Source organism: Callorhinchus milii, unplaced genomic scaffold, assembly GCF_018977255.1.
Source record: "Callorhinchus milii isolate IMCB2004 unplaced genomic scaffold, IMCB_Cmil_1.0 Scaffold2, whole genome shotgun sequence".
Classification (NCBI taxonomy): domain Eukaryota; kingdom Metazoa; phylum Chordata; class Chondrichthyes; order Chimaeriformes; family Callorhinchidae; genus Callorhinchus; species Callorhinchus milii.
The window spans coordinates 110,710,783-110,731,228 of NW_024704743.1; the positions used below are offsets into that span (position 1 = coordinate 110,710,783).

Consider the following 20,446-nt stretch of genomic DNA (forward strand, 5'->3'; position numbering starts at 1 on the left):
GTGCTGCGGAAACAAGCACACAAGACCATTGACTATATACAAATCAAGACAGATACCAATCTCCAAATCCTTCCTTCGCTATCTGACTCCCAACCTTCTGCTTTAATACAACCCGATGTGAAGTTGGTGCTGATTCAGTATCTTCTTGCACTGCCAATTCCCTTCCAGCTAAGTGGCATTTAAACAGATGTTGGCTCTTCTGTCAGTCATATGATGCACTTTTCCCCAGTTTTCTCCCTGAAACAATGTTTTGACTCTAATAACCAGTGTTCCAGTTGTCTTGTATGTCTGACATAATCGCATGCCAGAATCTTGCACGGCAACATGTTTAGACACATAATATATTTGCTTGCTTCGATGTTTCTCTTAACTACTATAATCCTTCATCTGCAAATTATTAAATTATTTCACTACCAGGTTGTGGAAAATAATAATTAACAGATTAGTAAACACACTGGTAACTGTAACTGATTGTTTCCTTAAATTTTAGTCCCACCCCCAACCTCCTTGTTGCTTATTTTTCTGTTCTATCACTTTATTCATCGATGCCCTTTGTTTCTACTCCCTCAGGATGTGACATTATCTCTGGCACTTGTTCCACCCGGTCATTTTTCACCAATATAACTGTGCATTGAGAAGTCCAGTGTATAGGAGGTTTCAAGCAGTGACTGAGTTGGCTGATTTGGGTACGTGACTTTCATTTTTTTAATATTTCTTTTTCTACCTGGGTAAATTTTAATGTTATCGCAAGCATAAATGTGTCAGGGTCAATATTAATCCTTTAGCCAAATTCTTTCCCTCCTCCCTCTACACCCCCTGGCCCCCCAAAAAAATTATCTTTGGTTATTCACTTGTTTGTGAGATGTTGATGAAACTGACCAGTTGCCATGTTTGCCTACATATCATTTACTTCAGAGTCACAGCTTTTGTATAAATCCCTCCAGACATACGAGACATTTTATATTTGTATATTTGTAGGAGAAATGCAGAAGCCAATTGCGCACAGCAGGGTTCCACTAACAGTCGTAGATTGAAATTACCAATTTATTATTGTTTTTTTTGAGGGATAATTATCAGGCGTGTGGAGTAAGGAAATTTACCTGAGGTTTCACCCTGCCGGGAATCGAACCAGGTATCTCGCTTGCAAAGCGAGTGCTCTAGCCACTGAGCTACAGGACTCCACTATAACTTGATAAGAGAAATGCAAGTATTATTCGTTAATATTTTTCAGATGATCAACATACTTTCGAATAGTTTGTGAAACTGAGTTTGTTAAACTGTGCATAAGAGATCCCTGCTATTGTTACAAGAAAAGAGAGGGGGAGCTTTCTGCCAGTTAGTCTTGGCTTATATATCAATCCCTCAAACAAATAGACCCCATCCAATTCAAATGAGTGATCGGTTACTCATTAAATAGCAACTGGTCTGTAGCATTTCTTATTGCTGCCAAACATAAAGTATTCCAACACTTTTCACTTGAAAGGCTCCATATAATTATAAATTGTTGTAACGTAGAAACACGTAAACGATGAACATTTCTCCTGGGTGACAGAAAAAGGTTTCGGAGCAAAGCCGTTTTAAACTGCATTTTGTTACGAGTTGTCGTGTCTATAGCTAGCGTACTGCACAAGGCCATGTCAAAGCTTGAGTATCGGCCGTTATTCTTCCTATGAAGAGCTTCATTGTTATTGCCTTAAGTACTTTCGCCTGCATTAGGTACTTATTTTGTGTGTATTTCTTTGAGGTTCCCGTGGCTTTGAGTCAAACTGTAGAAACAACATCAACTTGCATTTATACAGCGCTCTTCAGTGGCCTGGCGTTATTAATCTCGCCCACAAATCTCCAATAATCTCCGCAGTTTATTTTTCTGCATGAAATGACACAAGACTTGTTAATGGTGCTTTCAGGTTATCAGCGGCACCATGACACAACAATTTAGCACTTACAAGAATCCATTTAGAACTGATCCTTAGCTCGCCCACCACCCCTGCTCTGTCTATGAGACTCGTATAGATCTCAGCTAGTCTTGTTGCCTGACTAATTTGAAATGTAAAGGCCGTACATGAAGTACAGTGAAGCGTTCCAGGAGCTACCCCGTGTGAAAGGCACTATGTAAATGTAAGTTGTACTGCGTACAGTTCTGGTGAGGCCACATCTGGAGTACTGCGTACAATTCAGGACATTGTGGCATAAGCGGGTTGCCCAGGCTCTTGAGGGGTTATGCAGTTGTGAAATAATTCTCCGTCCTCCATGTGCCATGTTGTTTCCATCGAGCACATATCGATGCAGTGTAATCACACGCAGTTGCCATTAGTTGCACATGCAAACTCCAGATTTGTTTAATTGCAGATAACAATAGCCAACAATTTATATTGTTGAACAATTGAATTTATATTGTGCACTTTACATGGGGTTGTGTCTTGAAGAGCTGAAAAAGTCAAAGAGGCATTGATGCTGATTCTGATGTTACACATTTTGATCCTGAACTGTAGCACCTTATTACATCAAAGAGCTTCAAAGAATATATTGTAAATTGAATTGACCATATATTTTGTGGGTGAAACATATGGCCGTATATGGAGTATGTTGAAGCACTCCAAGATGCTACCCCGGATAAAGGGCACTATATAAGTACAATTGTGGTACTGCGTACAGTTCTGGTGAGGCCACATCTGGAGTACTGCGTATAATTCAGGATGTCCTGACATAAGGGGGTTGCCCAGGCTCTCAAGTGTTTATGCAGTTGTGAAATTACTCTCTGTCCTTCACACTGGATAGCATCTTGAGTGCTTAAACAGATTGGTCTGATCAATTTAAACTCTGGTTTACATAGAATTGTCAGTGTCCTGTCTTCTATCATTGACTAAGCATATTATTTTGGGGTCAGCCAGTTGCCAATCCTACACTGTACCAATTGTTTTTTTTTGGTTAGACAGGTATAGTATATGATCATCACTGGGGACCAAATACTAAATGCAAGAATATTGTTCCTAGAGCTGAGCAGTCATTTAAGTATTTTTTTTAATAGCCCAAATTGTATCCTGGAGATCTGTCAATAATAATACTGAGGGTGTTGTTTTGGTTTTATTTTGAAACCTCCACACGTGAAGAATTATGTAGAAGATGATGGTTGTAAGTGTCGGAAATGAAGTGGATACAATTCGTAGTAATTATACAAACATGCTCCATTGCAGCAGAATACTTTCCTGGTACTGCAACAGTGAAAATTGTTGCTGTGTGCCTCATTCAGTTAAATGCTTCAACACTTCCAGAGAAAAGGATAGGGAACGGGTTTGACTACTTGAATGACTATGAAGGTATTGAATATCAAATTAGTTCCAGTCCATTACAATCTGTAATCCTATTTGTTTAGCATTACGGAAAGGAACTTGCAGGCGGCCAGATCATCGAGGGCATTATATTAATTCTCAGTGCATATCTTATGGCTTTCATATCAATTAATCACAATCAGGTCCCAAATTACCAGCAGCTAGATGGGGAGGTAATTGTAATGAATTGTTGGAATAATGTATGCCCGAAAAGAGCTGGCTGACCTGCTTGGTGCATGTTGAATTAAACTCGGTTTTGCATGATGATAATTTCTCTGTGACATTGAGGGAATGTGTGACACACACAGGGCTGGTCTCATGGTAAATGTACTGGCCTCTGTTTACCAGGGCTTCTTTCAAGTCTCTTACATTTATTCGATCTTTTAACTTCTCATTAAAATAATTCTTCTTGCCAGAAAGCCAGAAAACCAAGCGTTTCAGTAGCAAAAAATGGTCCTTATCTGCTACATAGAGATTAGTCAATGACTGGGAAAGTTTTACATGACTGCAATCCAACCAAGGGCTTCTGATAAAGAGTGAAACTTGAACAATTGATATGTTCAATTGAATGAAACATTCCCACATAATATTCTGAATAGGATATCTTGTTTGTCAGCTTGGCTCAGTTCATCACAATCTTGCCACTGAGTCAGAAGGTAATGGGTTCAATAACAACAAATTGCATTTATATAACGCCTTTCATTTTGGGAGGATGCCCAAGGCCCATGGCAGAACATGGTCGAAGCTGACACTCTAATGAAGTGCTGGGGGTACATTGCATTTCAGAAGTGTCGTCCTTCGGATGAGATGTTAAACTGAGATGTCAAAGATCCCATAGTGCTATTCGAAAAGAGAAGGGAGTTTCTCTCAGTGTCCTGGCCAACAATCCCCCAAAATAAAACTGGTCATTCGTTTCATGGCTGTTTGTGAGACCTTGCTGTGCACAATTGGGCTGCCCCATGTCGGGAATGTATTTATAGTAACCGTGTGTTTTGTAGGCGAACAAAAAAAACTAAAGTTTTATTTGGCTAGTGTCACTGAAAGATATTCGCTGTTCTGCATAGGTTATTTGTAGTGTGGTTGAAAACCTGAAACAAGAGTGTTAATACTACAATATCAGTTACGTTGACATGAAGGTACTATTCGTGGAACTGTTCACAATTCAGTTCATTGACCTTTCAATCCCATTAAACGTCTTTGGCCTTGCCACCCTACCCCACCACAATCAATTACAGCTATATGTTTAAAAAGAAGATATAATAATAATCCTTGCATTTGATATAGCGCTTTTCACGTCGGGAGGACGTCCCAAAGCGCTTCACAGAAGACACTAAAGTGAATTGACTGCATATTTGTGGGCGAACGCGGCAGCCAATTGCGCACAGCAATGTCCCACAAATTGAAAATGACCAATTTATTATTGTTTTTGGTTTTGGAGGGATTATTATTAGGCGTGTGGAGTAAGGAAACTTGCCCAAGGTTTCGCCCTGTGCCTGGAATTGAACTCAGGTCTCTCACTTGCAAAGCGAGTGCTCTAACCACTGAGCTACAGGACTCCACATGTGGATGTGGAGATGTGGATTATATTTGCTCTTGAACAATTAAGGGAGAATTTGAAGCCATTATGAGTTGTGATTTTGCCGAAATAGTTGTCTGCTAACATTTGCGTTTTATATCAATACGTTGTGGTAGAGATTTTTCAGTGAAGTATTAATCATTTCAGACAGGGAATGCAGGGAAAAGCCCAGGATCTGAAATATAAAATATGTGCGAAAATAGCTTCGAAACAGTTTTGAAACTATTGAAATAGCTTCAAAGATGAGTTTAAATTTTAGAAAACATATATGAATTATGGAAAAGACTAGGACTATCATGACTGAAGTACTGCAGACATGATCGAAGAGTCTGAGACTGAAAGCAATTGCTATGCACCATGGATCATGAACATTGTTGTCCAGATGCATTCAACAATAATAATAATCCTTGCATTTGACATAGCGCCTTATCATGACTTGGATATGTCTCAAAGCGCTTCACAGGATACACTGTAAAGTGGAGTGACTGCATATTTTGTGGGCGAAACTCAGCAGCTAAATGAGCGCAGCAGTGTCTCACAAACAGTAGTGGATTGAGTGACTATATTATTATTTCAATGTGCTCCACAGACAAGCACACACACAGGGCTGGTCTCATGGTAAATGTACTGGCCTCTGTTTACCAGGGCTTCTTTCAAGTCTCTTACATTTATTCAATCTTTTAACTTCTCATTAAAATGTACTATTTGGGGTACAGAGGGGAAGTTGGGTGGAACGACCAACAGATCCAGTTGCCCTCGAGTCAAAATTTGTCTTTGCAGCATTAGAACAGAAAATGCAAGTGAATGAGTTGCCAAAACTATTGATTCTAAATCCCAGGCAAGGTGTGCAATTTACTGTGTCCAGTCCTTTATATAAGAAAACTGTTCCTTGTGCAATTATTCAGGACATTGCAAGTAAAATGATGTTTCCCATAATTGCACCAGTTAATGTAATGGACTACAAGTAAAGCCACGGTGTAGTGGATGAGAACAAATTGGCTGAAGTGCCTTCATCCATCTTGAGAAAAGATGGGGAAGGAATTGGATTTGGGTGTGATCTTGATTCATAGAGTTATAGAACGTTACAGTACAAAAACATGCCTTTCGAACCATCAAATCCCCAGGGGAATTTTTATAATGTAGTCTAACTCTCCTCTTTTTAAGCAACAATTTAATTCCTTTTTTAAATAATTTACGGCACTTTGCTTCAACAATGGTTTGGGGGTAGAGAATTCCATATTGCAGCCAGCCTTCGTCCCATTTAATTTTTTATATGAATGTCTTAATAATAATCTATTACCATTTACTCCATCATAACACCACATAATCTTAGAGCGCTCCATCAGCCCCTGACCCCACCACCCCCAACTTTCTTGGCTCCAAAGAAACATGTTTTGAAAGGTTCCTATCAACGTGAATCTGCTATTAACAAAGTTAATCAAACAGTAGGTTGTATCTTGATTGAGGGAATGTACGTCACAATGACTTATTGTAGCCTCTCACAGCTCACTGTTCAGACCATATTGGAACATTGGTCCAATTTTAGTACCCTAAATTCAGAAGAATATCAACGTTTTGTGGGATTGTTATCCAGGATAGCCGGAGAAACTCTCTCCTCTTTTGAATAGCATTGTAGATTCCTTAATGTCGACCGGAACAGAGAGATGGGACATTGGTTTAATATCTCATCTGAAGTTTGCATTTCCAACAATGCAGCACTCATCCCAGCACTGAACTGAAGTGTCAGCCTAGACTAGGAGCTTCCAATGCCTGGACTGAGAACTCAAATGTGCACAAAACTACTTTAAGAATAATTATCTCCAAATGAAACCGTATATTTTAATTCTAGAGCATATTTTGACATATTATTGATCTACCTAGATCCCTTGCCTATTCTGTAAGCTTCTCCCTTTTGCCATGGTTTCTCAGTACAGGTTTTTATTTTAAATGTCACAGGAAGGTATTTGATTAATTTTAATTTTTAATAAATGCAGGAGCCATGATATATTAGCATCTGTGTTTGCCCAGAAAACACATACTTTACAGTGTTTCTTGTGAAATGCTTTGAGATGTACTCCCGACGTGAAAGGCGCTATACCAAATGTAAGGATTATTATATAAACCTGTTGAAATACAAGTTTGTCAAAAGAAAAAAAAGGTCTTGTTTACGAGTGTTTGTTTTTTAAAAGAAAACTTCAGGATCTCTATAAATGTCGATGTTTACCTAATTACAGGACTGTACCAGTGTGCCAAGATACAAAGCTTGTAAGATTTCAACAACATCCTGAAAGGGAGGGGGTGGGGAAGAATGTATAACATTAAGATCATTATTCTCAAAGTAGTGAACTGGAAAGGATTAACCCTTCTGGAAAGATTCCATACTATTTTGAAAATGCTTTGTACGATACTGAATCCAATCTGTCTAATTCACCGTCTAACTGTGGTTGGCCCCAAAGAATTTCAATGCATTCTTCCCAAAGATCTGTGTGAGCATTGTGTGGAATGGTAGTATTTTGAAAGTATTTGTCAAGCTTTCCCCAGTTCCCACAAGTTCACAAGAGAGGATTGGATCAAGAAGACCCTACAACTCATTTTTCAGAGTACCATCCTTGCTATTCTCCCATCACAGCATCAAGCTTTTTTCTTGAATGAATCCAGGATTCTGGCTTCATCCAGAATGGATTAATTCAAGAAAAAATGAATGAATTATTATTATACAAAGTTTATATAATAATAATCCTTACATTTGGGGAAAAAAATGGAATGCTACTTCTTGGTAATCTATTCCATTGATTATTTTCCCTCTTTGTAAAGAAATAGTTCCTTGTGTCAGTCTGAAATTTACCCTTTACCAACATGAACCTGTATCCTCTTGGCTTGATGTTTTGAAGGTATTGTTCTGTATTGTTCTACTATCGTTCAATTTTTTTTTAACATTGAAGCCAATACAGTTTGTCACTAGTCCAAGAGGAGTTAAGAACTGACATTTCAGTCCTTCTAGTATAGCACGATACTGTTGACTGGTCCAGAGTTATCTCCAAATATCAGTGATGGGGCTCTGAGACAAAGGGAAGATAACATTGCTACTATATTGAAAGGTACAGTCACATACAGTAATTGTGTTTCCTGTCTTCATATTGGTCAATGAGAATCATTCCCCTTGATCTTATTCCATATCGTGGGTGGAGACTACTGTGGAGTGTAAACATTGGCACGGACTAATTGGGTCGAATGGCCTGTTTCTATGTAAAAAAAACAAAAACAGGAAACAAATTGAGTTTAGTGGGTATTGAATACATTATAACCCTTCCCTATGGATGGGGCAATAATACTCATTATAGCAGGTTGACTTTTGAAAGACACCAGCGGTTAGTTGGACAGCAGCTGGTCTGGAATCAATTAGTGCGCAGATATTATATCAGAGGCTTTCATCCAAAGGTCAGAGCTCCAGAGTGGGCTGTTTTTGATTGAAAAATGCTGTTTGCTAATCATTCTGGGAACGTGCTGCTACAGATTTTGTGGTTCCATGAGAAAACTTTGCAGGGTTAACAGGTGCATTTGTGGGAAGGCGGGATTGGAAGCTTCACCAACAGTATGTCAAAATAGTTTTGCAAACTAGCTTATAAGCTCATCGAGAAAACATCAAATGTTGTTTCTGAAATTGCAACCTTCTCGTTGTTGGTCTATAGAAGGTCTCATCGAGTTGGAATACTGCATTTCGTGCACACATTGTGCCTTTGTGAGACTGGCTTTCTTTTGCGTTTTAGTCATTATAGTGAACTTTTAAGAACATAAGAATTGCTAGACGAAAAAAGACCAAGGTCCATCCAGTTCATCTTCCACCATCCTGGCAATCACATGCGCATATCATGTCCCATGCTAAAAAGTGTATCCCGAGATGTTATTTTCTAAATCTAATTTGCTTTTCAAAAAATCGACACTTTAACCATCTGTTTTCCAAAACCTGAGCTGCATCTTACATCTTAAATAGTAGCTCAATACAGTTTACACAGACAATGCTGAGACCGGTAATTCAGAGGTCCAAAATTTCACCTTGTCTTAACCTGCAAGACCACTTTAAATCTTAAAATTTACCATCGTTCGCAAGTGTGGAAAATTCTTAAAACTGGTTTCAATTTGGAAGCCAGGTCTTTCTGTGAAAGAATCCTGGAAAGCCAGTTTCTAACGAAACCGTTCTTAAACTGAATCTTGACAGTGGCAGAGGCTCTTGAGCTGTGTGGTTTGGGGTGGAGTGGGGGGTGGGGGAGCATCGCAGCTGAGTTTGACACTGCCGTGATCCATGTCTACTTGCACACACTTTCCCTTCTACAAGGCTTCTGATCACAATAAGGAGCCAGTGCCTACAACAACGACTTACACTTGCACCGCGCCCTCCACGCAGGGTAGGGTCTCAGAGCGCTTGAAAGTCATTTGATGTCAGTGTGCCTAGCTTAGGGATACTGATGTCAAATGTAATGTCTTTACCATCCCAAGTGAGATCAACTGTGGCTTCTTTAGCATCCCCCAAAATATACAGTCAATTCACTTTACAGTATATTCTGTGAAGCGCTTTTGATAAGGTGCTATATCAAATGCAGAGATTACGATTATTAATTTCCCAGCTGAAGTCAACTAAACCGGGCTGATTGTCTCTTCTCTTCCCCCCACCCCCCCACCTCCGCAGTTGTAAGGTCTCACTGTTGCTGTGATTCGGATCAGTTATAACTCAGCACAAGATCCAGCCTGCAGCCTATCTAGAACATATTGTTCAGTCCTGTTCAATGTGTAACAATATTCAGGGTGGGAATGGGGGTGGGGGGGGAGGGGATGGAGCCTTTTCCAGGCACAACTGTTGTGCGTAGTTTGTCCTTTGCACAAAAGGCACAGCAGCTTCTAGGTACTTAATCTATTGGTATTCTGGGAATATATTCAAGAATGGAATGCTGCATTTAATTTGCCAAGCACTCAGGCGTTGAACATGTTGCAGTGGAACACGTTTATTGCTTCATATATTCTGAGGCCAAGCACTGAAACGTGACAAAGCTCGCTTCCCCAAGTGTGCTGCAGTCAACTCGGGAATTAAGCAGGGGTTGTCGGAGAAGCGATTCAGAACAGACAATTGAGAATTACTCCCAAGAATCAGACCGGTGCCCCCTTCAGTGTGCAAGCCAAGAAAACACAGCCAAACAAGATAAAAGGGCAGACAAATTAGACAAATGCACAAAAAAAACAGACACAAGCACATCTATTCGAGAAAAATAGCAACAAAGAAATTAGGTGAACCACAGTGTGTTGTCGTGGCACTTCAATTCCAGTCATTACATTTTTTGTTGATGTGTTGGATGGTCCTTCAAGTGGTATGTTGTCTGTTTACTCAGTCTGTTATCTTTTGCCCGATGCACCTTCTCCCTTTGTCAGGTCATCCTTTTCCTCTTCACCCCCACTCCAAAAAATCAGCTCCTCTCAGGGTAACAACCATAGATAAGTTCTCCTTACCAATCTTGCCCTCTGCCAATAATAATGGAAACATTTCCATTCCATGCATTGCCACTGCTTTGCAGAACTGCACTACTAATGTCCGGCTAATATTATGAGTGCTGGTTACATAAAGCATCCTTACTAAACTTTTATTAGATCGGGCAGATTCTTGCCCCCCCAGATGCTGCCTCTTTTTTCAGGGAGGCTTATTAAAAAAAATGGAAAAGTGTCGCATTGCTGGCGATTCCCCATGGATGTCTGACTTTACCAACCAAAGAAGGTTTGAGTCCTTAAATAATTTCTGACTCTGCTGTTCTCTCTCCAAAGAACTAATTTAATAGCACTCCTGCTCACTTCTGGAGAATAAGATAATAAGATGGTTGCAAAGAATCGGTAAGAGTACGCTTCATTCAGCTGGAATTCTGCACAAATTAAATGCAGTGCCTGTCTGGTTTTACAGTTGGACAAACACAGAGCTGTCGGATATGACAAAGCTGTCGAATTTCTCTTTCCATTTCTTGGCAGTGATATTCTCCACTCTTTTTATTTAAGCGATCTGTTCTCAGGATACTGATGGTATTTGGGTTCAGTCCAATAGCAAATGAATAAAAATTCCCCAAATCACAACAGCAAATTTTATTTGTATTTCTGAACCTGTTTGTAATTCTGGCAGCGCAGTCTGAGGTGTTCAACAGTCAGTGCTGAAAGCTGGTTAATCCCCTTGTATGTATTCACAGAACTCATCTTCCCCTCCATAGCAATGTGAACATCTTTATAACTGAAGAATGGATGCCATGAGTGCACAGTAACAACAGAGTAATACAACAGTTCTACATTCTCACTTCAGTTCCAAGTGGTGAAGAGTGACTGAAGACTTGCATGTTTGCTGTGATGAATTGTTACAGTATTTAGCGGTGCAGATGGTAAATGGATGCTGAAGACATTAGGCAAGGTTTGGGTAATGCCTTGGGAATGAAATTATAATTACTGAGCGGAACAGGAAGGGGGGAAGAAATGCTTTCTAATGAAACGTGGATACAGGATTACATTTAAGGAAAGTGCAATGGGTTAGAAAACTGTCCTTTCAGGGCTTGATTTTGAGTGACAACTCCAAAGCTGATGGGAAAAGCACATCTCAAAACGTACCTTTTTGATCGTAACATTAAGAGCAATTTTAGGACAGATACCAGATAGCTTTTCCTTATGTAGAGGGTCATCTTTTCCTTCAGCACCTACCCCCAGCTCAGATGCCAGCCAGCTTTCATAAGCGCATTAAGTTATCCTCCCAGTGTGACAGGCACTGTGTAAATATAAATTGTTAGGTATTGTACAAATCTCTCTCTGCATTTCCACTTCAGTCTTTTCCTCCCAATATCTTCTCCTTTTTCTTTTACCCTCTTTCTGCCTCTCTCTCTCTCTGTCTCTCTCTCCTGTAAGCTTCTTCTGGCAACTACAGTTATTATGCTGCACTTTTGGTGCTACGCTGTGATATTCTTGATCAAATGCCCAGGATTGAAAGTATCTAAACTAAGCTGCCTCTGGCAGTTTGTCTTCCCATTTTTTTTCACATTACTTACAGCTTTTTTATTTAACTTACAATATTTTTCTCAAAAATTAAAATTTACCCAACCTCAGGTGCTCAATAACATCGGGATGTATCAAGAAAGTAGAGCAAGAGGAAATAGGTTCAGAGTTGTAAAGAACAATTTCAGGACAGATACCAGGTAGTTTTTTTTACGGAGAGGGTAATCAACAACTGGAACAGTTTGCTGTGAAAGATGGTTGAGGCCAGAACATTAAACTTATTTTAAAAGCATTTCCAATCTTGAAGTGATGGGACAATAGGATGAGAGTTGTGGAGGGATGAGACTAGGTGGATTGAAGGGTCTTTTTCAACCTGGGCAACCTTGTGATCTTGTGCTGCCGTTTAATTGTCTGTAGTCAAAAAGTGATAACTTCTTTTTAAGTCGGTAAGAAATTCAGCAGTCACTGCTGAAGGCTGGTAAATCCCCTTATACGTATTCAGGGGGCTCATCTCCCCTCCCTAGCAATGTGAGTATCTTTATAATTAAAGAGAGGGTGCCCGTAGCACACTTTGAGTGCACTGTAAAAACAGCATAATAGAACGGTTTTGCATTCTCAATCCCCAATGGTGCTTCCCCTAATTGGGTGCTAATTGGTGGCCTCTAAAAGCACCGCTGGTGTGATAAGTGCAGCAATCACAGTGATGCTCCCTGAGACTGGAGTAAAAGCACATTATCAGGTCACAGTAAGGGCTGAGTTCCATCTTTCATCTGACCTGCAGATGCTGGATTCTGGCGCTAGTTCAAATCCAATCACTCTCTGGGAGCCCCTACCTTTCCGACCTCCTCACTCCCCAATCCCAACCAGGCGCTTCCCCTCGACTGGCACCGGCCTCCTGCTTGCCCCTCGCACCCTCCGCCCCACCATCGGAGGCTGTGCTTTCAGCCACTGCGCCCCTAAACTATGGAACACTCTATCAATCCCTCTGCCTTGTCCTCTCCATCCCCTTTTTTAAGTACTGCCTGAAAACTTTCCTCTTCAACCATGCTTACGGCCACTTCCCCCCAGCTCAGAGTCAGGCTCTGCGATGCTAGAGCTCTGAAACACTACCCTGGGTGGAGGGCGCTATATAAGTGCAAATTGTTGTCGTTGTAGTTCCATTCTCCAGGACTGATGCATTTTACCTTCTACATTGATTGATCACGCTTTCACCCAGGTTTCTTCCACTCTTTGAAGCTAGTAACATTTCTTGGAGTGTTTAATGTTGAATGAAGGTGTTCCCTACTGTTTCATGTTCTCTCAATTACTCTGTCTTGCATGCCTCACATGACTGATTGCTCCAACCCAAATCCAATCAGATTGAGTTACTGTATTCCAGATCTCAACCTCTCACTGACCGATAAGAGGCTTAAGGATCAAAATGTATTTTTAAAAAATGCAGAGATTCATTTACAAATACTAATTGGAGATGTTTCTAACAAGGAATCCTGACTATAGCGTGCAGTATGTTATGGCTGATATAGGGACTCCCCACTCCAAAACAACAACCTGCATATACATCAGAGGGGTGTACTTTGGCGGGGCTGGATGCCGAGCAAGCAGGAAGGGGTGACCAATCAAAGAAGTAGGTTTTTAGGTGTGATTTAAAGATGGATAAAGCAGAGGTGAGGCACAGGGATTGAGGCTGAGAATTTCAAAGATTCGGGGCAACGTGGCTGAAAAGTCGCTTCAAAAGCAGCAGTGGTAGATCAGACATTTTTTGATTGCACCATCCTAAACTGCACCAATGTGTTTTTTATGTCAGTCAGTGCATGAACTCATTAATTTCCTATCATTTAAATGGGAAATGACATTTCCTGTCTGGTCGCTTGTCTGGTTTCTTGCTTACAGCTCTGTACATTGCAGTTAGGTAATGTACTTAACCAGTCGCCCTTTATAACCGACAATTACAGTATCAGATGACATTATGACCACAAAAATATCTAGAGTTGTTGTATTAATCCAAGCCCCACATGTGTGACACTGGAGGTTAATAAAAATCATTCTTATGCTGTTGGGTGTGGGGCTGTGGAGAGCAAAGAGGAGAGGATTTGATCAGTGCTGGACACACAGGTTTGAATAAGGCAATGCTCGACTGATACCGAGTTAGGTCTCAAAATATTTGACTCTCCACTCGTTCCGACCAATAAAATTTCACAAACGACATATCCTATCAACCACACTGTCACTACAAATGAGAAATCACGTTCTTTACTATGTACCAGGCTCTGGAGAAGTGACCTTCTGGATATTGCTGCTTTTTGGAGGTTTTTTTTACCAGGGAAGACATTAAAAATATATCAGCCATCCCTCAACAACCAACATACATTTTTTGAGCACCAGGACTCTGACATAAGTGAGGCAGAGGTTTTATATGGGCTCAGTGGGCTGAAAATTAACAAATATCCCAGGATGGATGATTTATTCTCCCAGGGTATTTAGAGAGACAATAAAGGTGATTTGTGTGACATTGACAGTTTATGAGTCAGTCACCACTGGTGACGTTCCAACAGACTGGAAGCAAACAATTATTGTTACCATATGGGGGAATGGGGGTGGATGAGAACTGGAATTGGAGGAGACAGCAAAGCTCTTACAAAGAGAGCTTGATAGCGTGAGAGGGGATGATGACAGACAAATGAAATTCAGTACGGATAAATAACAACAAGCCTTGCATTTAGTATAGCACCTTTCACGTCGGGGGGTCATCCCAAAGCCCTTCACAGGATTTACTGTGAAGTCGTGTGACTGTTTATTTGTGGGCGAACGTGCAGTGACATAATGATAATAATACTTGCATTTGTTATAGCGCTTTTCACATCGGGAGGACGTCCCAAAGCGCTTCACAGAACACACTGTAAAGTGAATTGACTGTATATTTGTGGGCGAATGCGGCAGCCAATTGCGCACAGCAATGTCCCACAAACAGTCGTAGATTGAAAATGACCAATTTATTATTGTTTTTGGTTTTGGAGGGATTATTATTAGGCTCTGTGTGGAGTAAGGAAACTTGCCCAAGGTTTGGCCCTGCCTGGAATTGAACTCAGGTCTCTCGCTTGCAAAGCAAGTGCTCTAACCACTGAGCTACAGGACTCCACTAGCAATGTCCCGCAAACTGCAATGGAGTAAATTACCCGAACAGGCAGACAGGACCACAGTTTAATGTCTCATCTGATAGACAGCACCTCGAACAATGAAACCCCTCCCCCCTCAGTACCGCATTGGAGTGTCATCTTAGACTATCTGATATAGGGCTTGAAACCACAATCTTCTGTCTCGAGGCGAGCATGCTTTGCGAGGTATCACATATAGGAAGTAAGAATAGGAAACACATGTACTCTGTAAGTCAGTTAGAATTTGCCAAGGAGGAAACTGAAAGAATCTAGAGGTGTGAGTTGACTCATCGCTCACTATGTCCTAAACAGTGCATCACAGCNAAAAAAAAGGCAAACAGGAATCTGGGCCATACTGCAAATCAGTTCAGTTTATAATACCATATCAACTTACATTTATATAATGCCTTTAATGTCGGGAGGACATTCCAAGGCAGTTTAGTTTAGATTCCCAGGTGTCATACTTGGGCTATATAGTGTTCTGATCAGACTGCACCTAAAGTATAGCATACAGTTCTGGTCAGTATGACTTAAGGGGGCTGTGGAGATTCCCTATAAGTAAAATTGGGCAAGCTGGAGTTCTTCATTATCAAAATGAGGTGTCTCATGGGGCACCTTATAGCAGAGAATAAGATTTAAATGGTATTGGGAAAGAAAACCCAGAACCATATTTTTGAATGCACTGAAACAGCAGAACAAGAGGCACAGGTTTGTATTTGCAAAGGGCAATTTCAGGACAGACACCAGGTAGTTTTTCTTTACCCAAAGGGTAATTAACGATTGGAACAGGTTACCAGGTAGTTGAGGTCAGGATGTTGGGACTCATTTTAAAAATAAAAGCTTGGTGCTGTTGGGAGAACGGTTGGATACTCTGGAAAGATGAGATCAAATGGCCCAAAGAGTCTTCCTCCAAACCTTTCTCTGATCTTCTGAGTTGCTTTTTTGGACCTTTGTCTCCACCTGGTGGGCAGCACATTCATTACTGCTCTGCTCGCTTCTGCATCGAAAATCTGAAGAAATCCAGCCCGCAGTAATAACAACAACAAAATTACATTTGTATAGCGCCTTTCCCATCAAGTTTACATGCAGACTCCTGAATGAAAGCTGCTGTAACATTCCAGTATATTTATCCTCTGGTAATCTCAGGTTAGTGGATTATATTTCTAATAAAGCTATTTCTAATAATAATTCTAATAATAATAATAAAGGGCATGGAATGAACACTAAGTCTAGGTTACATAGGGTTATATAGTTAATTTGCTTAACCGCTTGAACTGGCGTATCCATAGCAACCTTTGCATGTGAGGCAAAGTATGTTTTATTAACTGCCTTCATATTAGTGATTGAAACACAATCTGAACATTATTTAAGATTTGCCTCTTTGACTGCTTTCCTTCCCCCACCCCCCCTCAGCTCGGGTGCCCAGCTAGCTGTGCAAAGCACTTTGAGACATCCTCCCGACATTCAAGGCGCTATATAAATGTAAATTGTACTGTAATTATATTTTATTACCCACACAATGTGTAGCAAAATCAATGCAGTATATGTTAAAATGATGTATATTTACGGTTCATTAATATGTGTTACATTTAATACTGTATTTTGTAGGTTTTGCCTGATTATTTGCTGGGGTGGGAGGAATGATCAAGTAGAAATCTCAGATTTTTCCTTTCTTGGAGAGTGGCTATCACACAAGTGTGATGTTAAAGTCACAACTCAATAAAGAGAGCTCAGTCTTTGATTAAAAATGTTATGCAGTTCACGCTTGTTGCAGCGAGAGAGGAAGGATCATAGAAAGTAAGAGATGGAAGCAGAGTTCTGCTCTCTGTATAGTCAATTCTACAGTATGTATGGAACTGTTTGTCCTTGGACACACACCAAGTTTTCCGGGAATGCACAAAAGAATGCTACAGTGGAGTCGTCATTGGGTCTAAATTAGTGGTGTCCAACTTTTTGGGTTGGCCAACAAAATAATCATAGAAATAACAGAATAGCATAGATTCATGCCATAAATCAAGAATTATTCCAACAAGAAACATAAACTTGGTATTAGTGTAATCGTGCTATCTCAATGGACCTGGCTTTATACACTATTTGCCCCATACACTTCTTCATTACACACAATCGCATTGGCACAGATGAATCTACATGTAAAAATTCAGCAGCCATCCAAGATGCAAAGAGCTCAAAGTATATCTGATTCTTTTGGTTGAAATATAAAACTACAGCAACAACTTGCATTTATATAGCGCCCTTTACACAGGGTAGCATCATGGAGCGCTTAACAATAGTGGAGCTTGTTGCAGAGTCAAGGAGAGAGGGGATGTGGGCTTCGAGGTCAAAGAGGAAGGCCTTCAACTGAAGAGGGACAAGGCAGAGTGATTGAGGCAGAGAGTACAATAAATGCACAGAAGTGTTTGAAATCTCATACAGAACTTAACCCCCGATAAATTTGGTTGTTCACTTCCTGATTGTTTGTAGGGCATTGCTCTGCGCAAATAGGCAGCCGACTTGCCTATAAAATACATAGCTTTACAGCAAATCCTGTGAAGTACTGTGAGATATCCTCTAACATGAAAGGCGCAGTATCAAATGCAAGGATTTTTTGGGGTCAGCCGGGTGTCTGACACATATAAAAACCCATCACCTATGTTTAAGAGTATCCAAACCAAATTAAGAATTCCATGCATCCCACCTACACATGAAAAATGTCAGTGATGTTTGTTGGAATGCAATGTGCACTGCCTCCCTGGAGGGACGCATTCTGCTTACCTAATTCCGGAAAGTATTAGGCGCAGGTTAGCAAGAGCCAAGGCTTGGGGATCCCAGAGTGTGTGTTGGGGTAACTGCTGGAGTCTAACCAGATAAAACTGCATAGCTTGACATTGCATTGTCAGCACTATCTGGCAAGCTTTCCCTCTGCTTGTCCAGCTAGGACAGCCCTACCTGTTAGGACTTTGGCTTGCAGGGTTAACAGGAGCTGAGTGCTAAGAACTTAAAATGTCACTACGGGCACCTAAGTTAAATATTATATATTATTATATTATGTATCAATCCACCATGTGACATACAGCAGGTTGTCAAATACAGTTCTGAGACTCTGGGTGGAGCAGGTGACCTTTTTTTAATATTTCTTTGGAGACTATTGCACTCATTTTAATAAAGAATCACTTTCCCTAGGCATTGATCCATAATCTTGATAGGGAAGAGACTTGATGCATTGGAGATCAAAAGCAATCAAACACAATCACAGGTCATCTCACTTGTCAGTGTGAAATATCAATTCAACCATACAACCAAGTAAAGTCCTTTTAATATATTAATAAGACTTTTAATAGTTAATAGGTACAGACATGACTGGCTGCATGGATGCCTTCTGTGCCATAAATGTTGATGGTTCTATTGTTCTAGTTTTATTGAATATTTTCTGAATATTTCATAGTTCTTTTAATAATAATTTAATACACTAAAATCTGGACAGAGGGTGTCTGAACTTTAATCTAGAGCAGTTGGATCAAATCATGGTGTATGATCAAGAAAAGCAACATCCGACAATAAACAACAGGTTGTCAATTATGATCAGAGTCCAGAGAAGTCTTTATTTGGGAATAGCAAATACATTGAGAGTGATTTTAAACTTTTCGAATGATGATTTTAAAACCTATTTGTATAGTAAAAAGCACAATGACTCCATCTAGTGGCCTTTACCTCTTGTATGTGTGGTTTTGTCTCCTAAACTGAGATTATACGTTGTGAGTCCTCAAAATTAAGATTCAGTGGTGCTCAGTTGGTGCATCCTTCTCATAGTTGGCAAATATTGACTTGATATAGGTCAACAGGAACAAAGACTGGTGTGTGAAACCTTTCTGTCTTGTTTCATCCCCCAGCCGTTTTAAACAGATATTCTTCCCTCCACCCACACCATTCTGAAAGAGAGAAAAACATAGGAATTTAAGAAGACAGGTACAGAAAGAAACTTAAATCGTTCAAGCCTGCTTTTCGTTAGATTTTGGCAGATGTTTTAAAACTTCAATGCCTCACCTTACCTCTAAATACCTCTCCTACCCAAGCTCTCCTATCTGTTAGTAATAGATGTTCCTGTTGATCCCTATTGATTCCACCTCTACAGATTTCTGGGGTGGAGCTTTCCATATTTTCCTAACCCCCTGTGTGAAGAAATGCTTCCTGACCTCATTTCACATTGTCTTAGCTCTGATTTTAAAGCTATGACCCCCCCCCTTGCAATGGATCCCTCTCTTAAGGGAAAGAGTCATCCACGATCTAACCTGTCAACTCCTTTCGCTACTTTTAACACCTAAATCGAATCATCCTTTAACCTAATATGCCCTAAGGAATATAACACCAGGCTCTCACTGTAGCTCAGAAGAACAGTACTATGTGCAGTTACCTAATCAGAGTTGAGAAAGGGAGAAAATATAATTTTGTTAGGCACATCAAAAACGGCAGTTTGCTTTTCCTTTTTGCTATTAAAATAAAGATACCAAGATGTGTGTGGAGGGGATGGGTCTAAATTATTTATTCGATAACAATAATAAACTGCTGGATGGAGCTTTCTGTGTTTAGCACACAAGTTAGAAGGGATACTGTAACATGATATCACATGGACCATTTTAACTGAAGTATTTTGCTTGCTGAATGTAAGTGGATAGAATAACAACAACGTATTTTATATTGCGCCCCTCATGCAAGGTAGCGTCCCAGAAATCTTGACAACGGTGGAGCATGACACCGAGCTGGGGGGAGGGGAGATGATCGTAGGCGCAGTCGAAGAGGAAGGTCTTCAGGTGCGACCTGAAGATGGGGAAGGAAGGGGCAAGGCGGAGGGATAGAGGAAGAGTGTTCCAGAGTTTCCGGGTGTAGGGGCTGAAAGTGCAGCCAAATGGAGGGCATGAGGGACATGCAGAAAGTTGGAGTCAATAAAGTGGAGGCAGCCGGTTGTGGGTTGAATCATTGAAGAATAATACAAAGTGCAAAACAAACATCCAAAGCACATTTACAGAGTTTATTGGTCACCACGAACAAATTCTGAGTAAGTGCAACAACAATAAGGTACAATAGACTGTTAGTGTTGTTATGAAGTATTGACTAACAATTCATTGCTGGCTGCATAAATGTATTAATTAAACTACAGAGTTCTTGTGAACAACTTTTCACCACAATTTGTGAAGGCTAGCTTGAGCAAATAATCGCCTCATAAAACACTGCTTTGTGTTCACACTCAGGTAAGGTTTGAGCAGTGTAGCACCACAACAACAAAACCTGCACTTGTGCAGGACCTTTCACATAGGAGAATGCCCCAAAGAGTTTCAGATACTTAGTGGGAGCTGAGCAGAATGGGAAATAGTTGGGGTAAGAAGGAGGTGCCT

At 40.4% G+C, this 20,446-nt stretch overlaps 1 protein-coding gene across 1 annotated transcript in view; it reads left to right on the forward strand.

Annotated features, from left to right (window-relative positions):
* Nucleotides 1-570: 570 nt before the first annotated feature.
* The window catches only part of pag1 (phosphoprotein membrane anchor with glycosphingolipid microdomains 1), a 37,284-nt gene continuing 17,408 nt past the window's right edge, over nt 571-20,446 (forward strand). The window contains exon 1 of the mRNA XM_007896785.2: nt 571-686. The gene's annotated coding sequence lies outside the window, so the exon portion shown is untranslated. The remainder of the gene's footprint in view (nt 687-20,446) is intronic.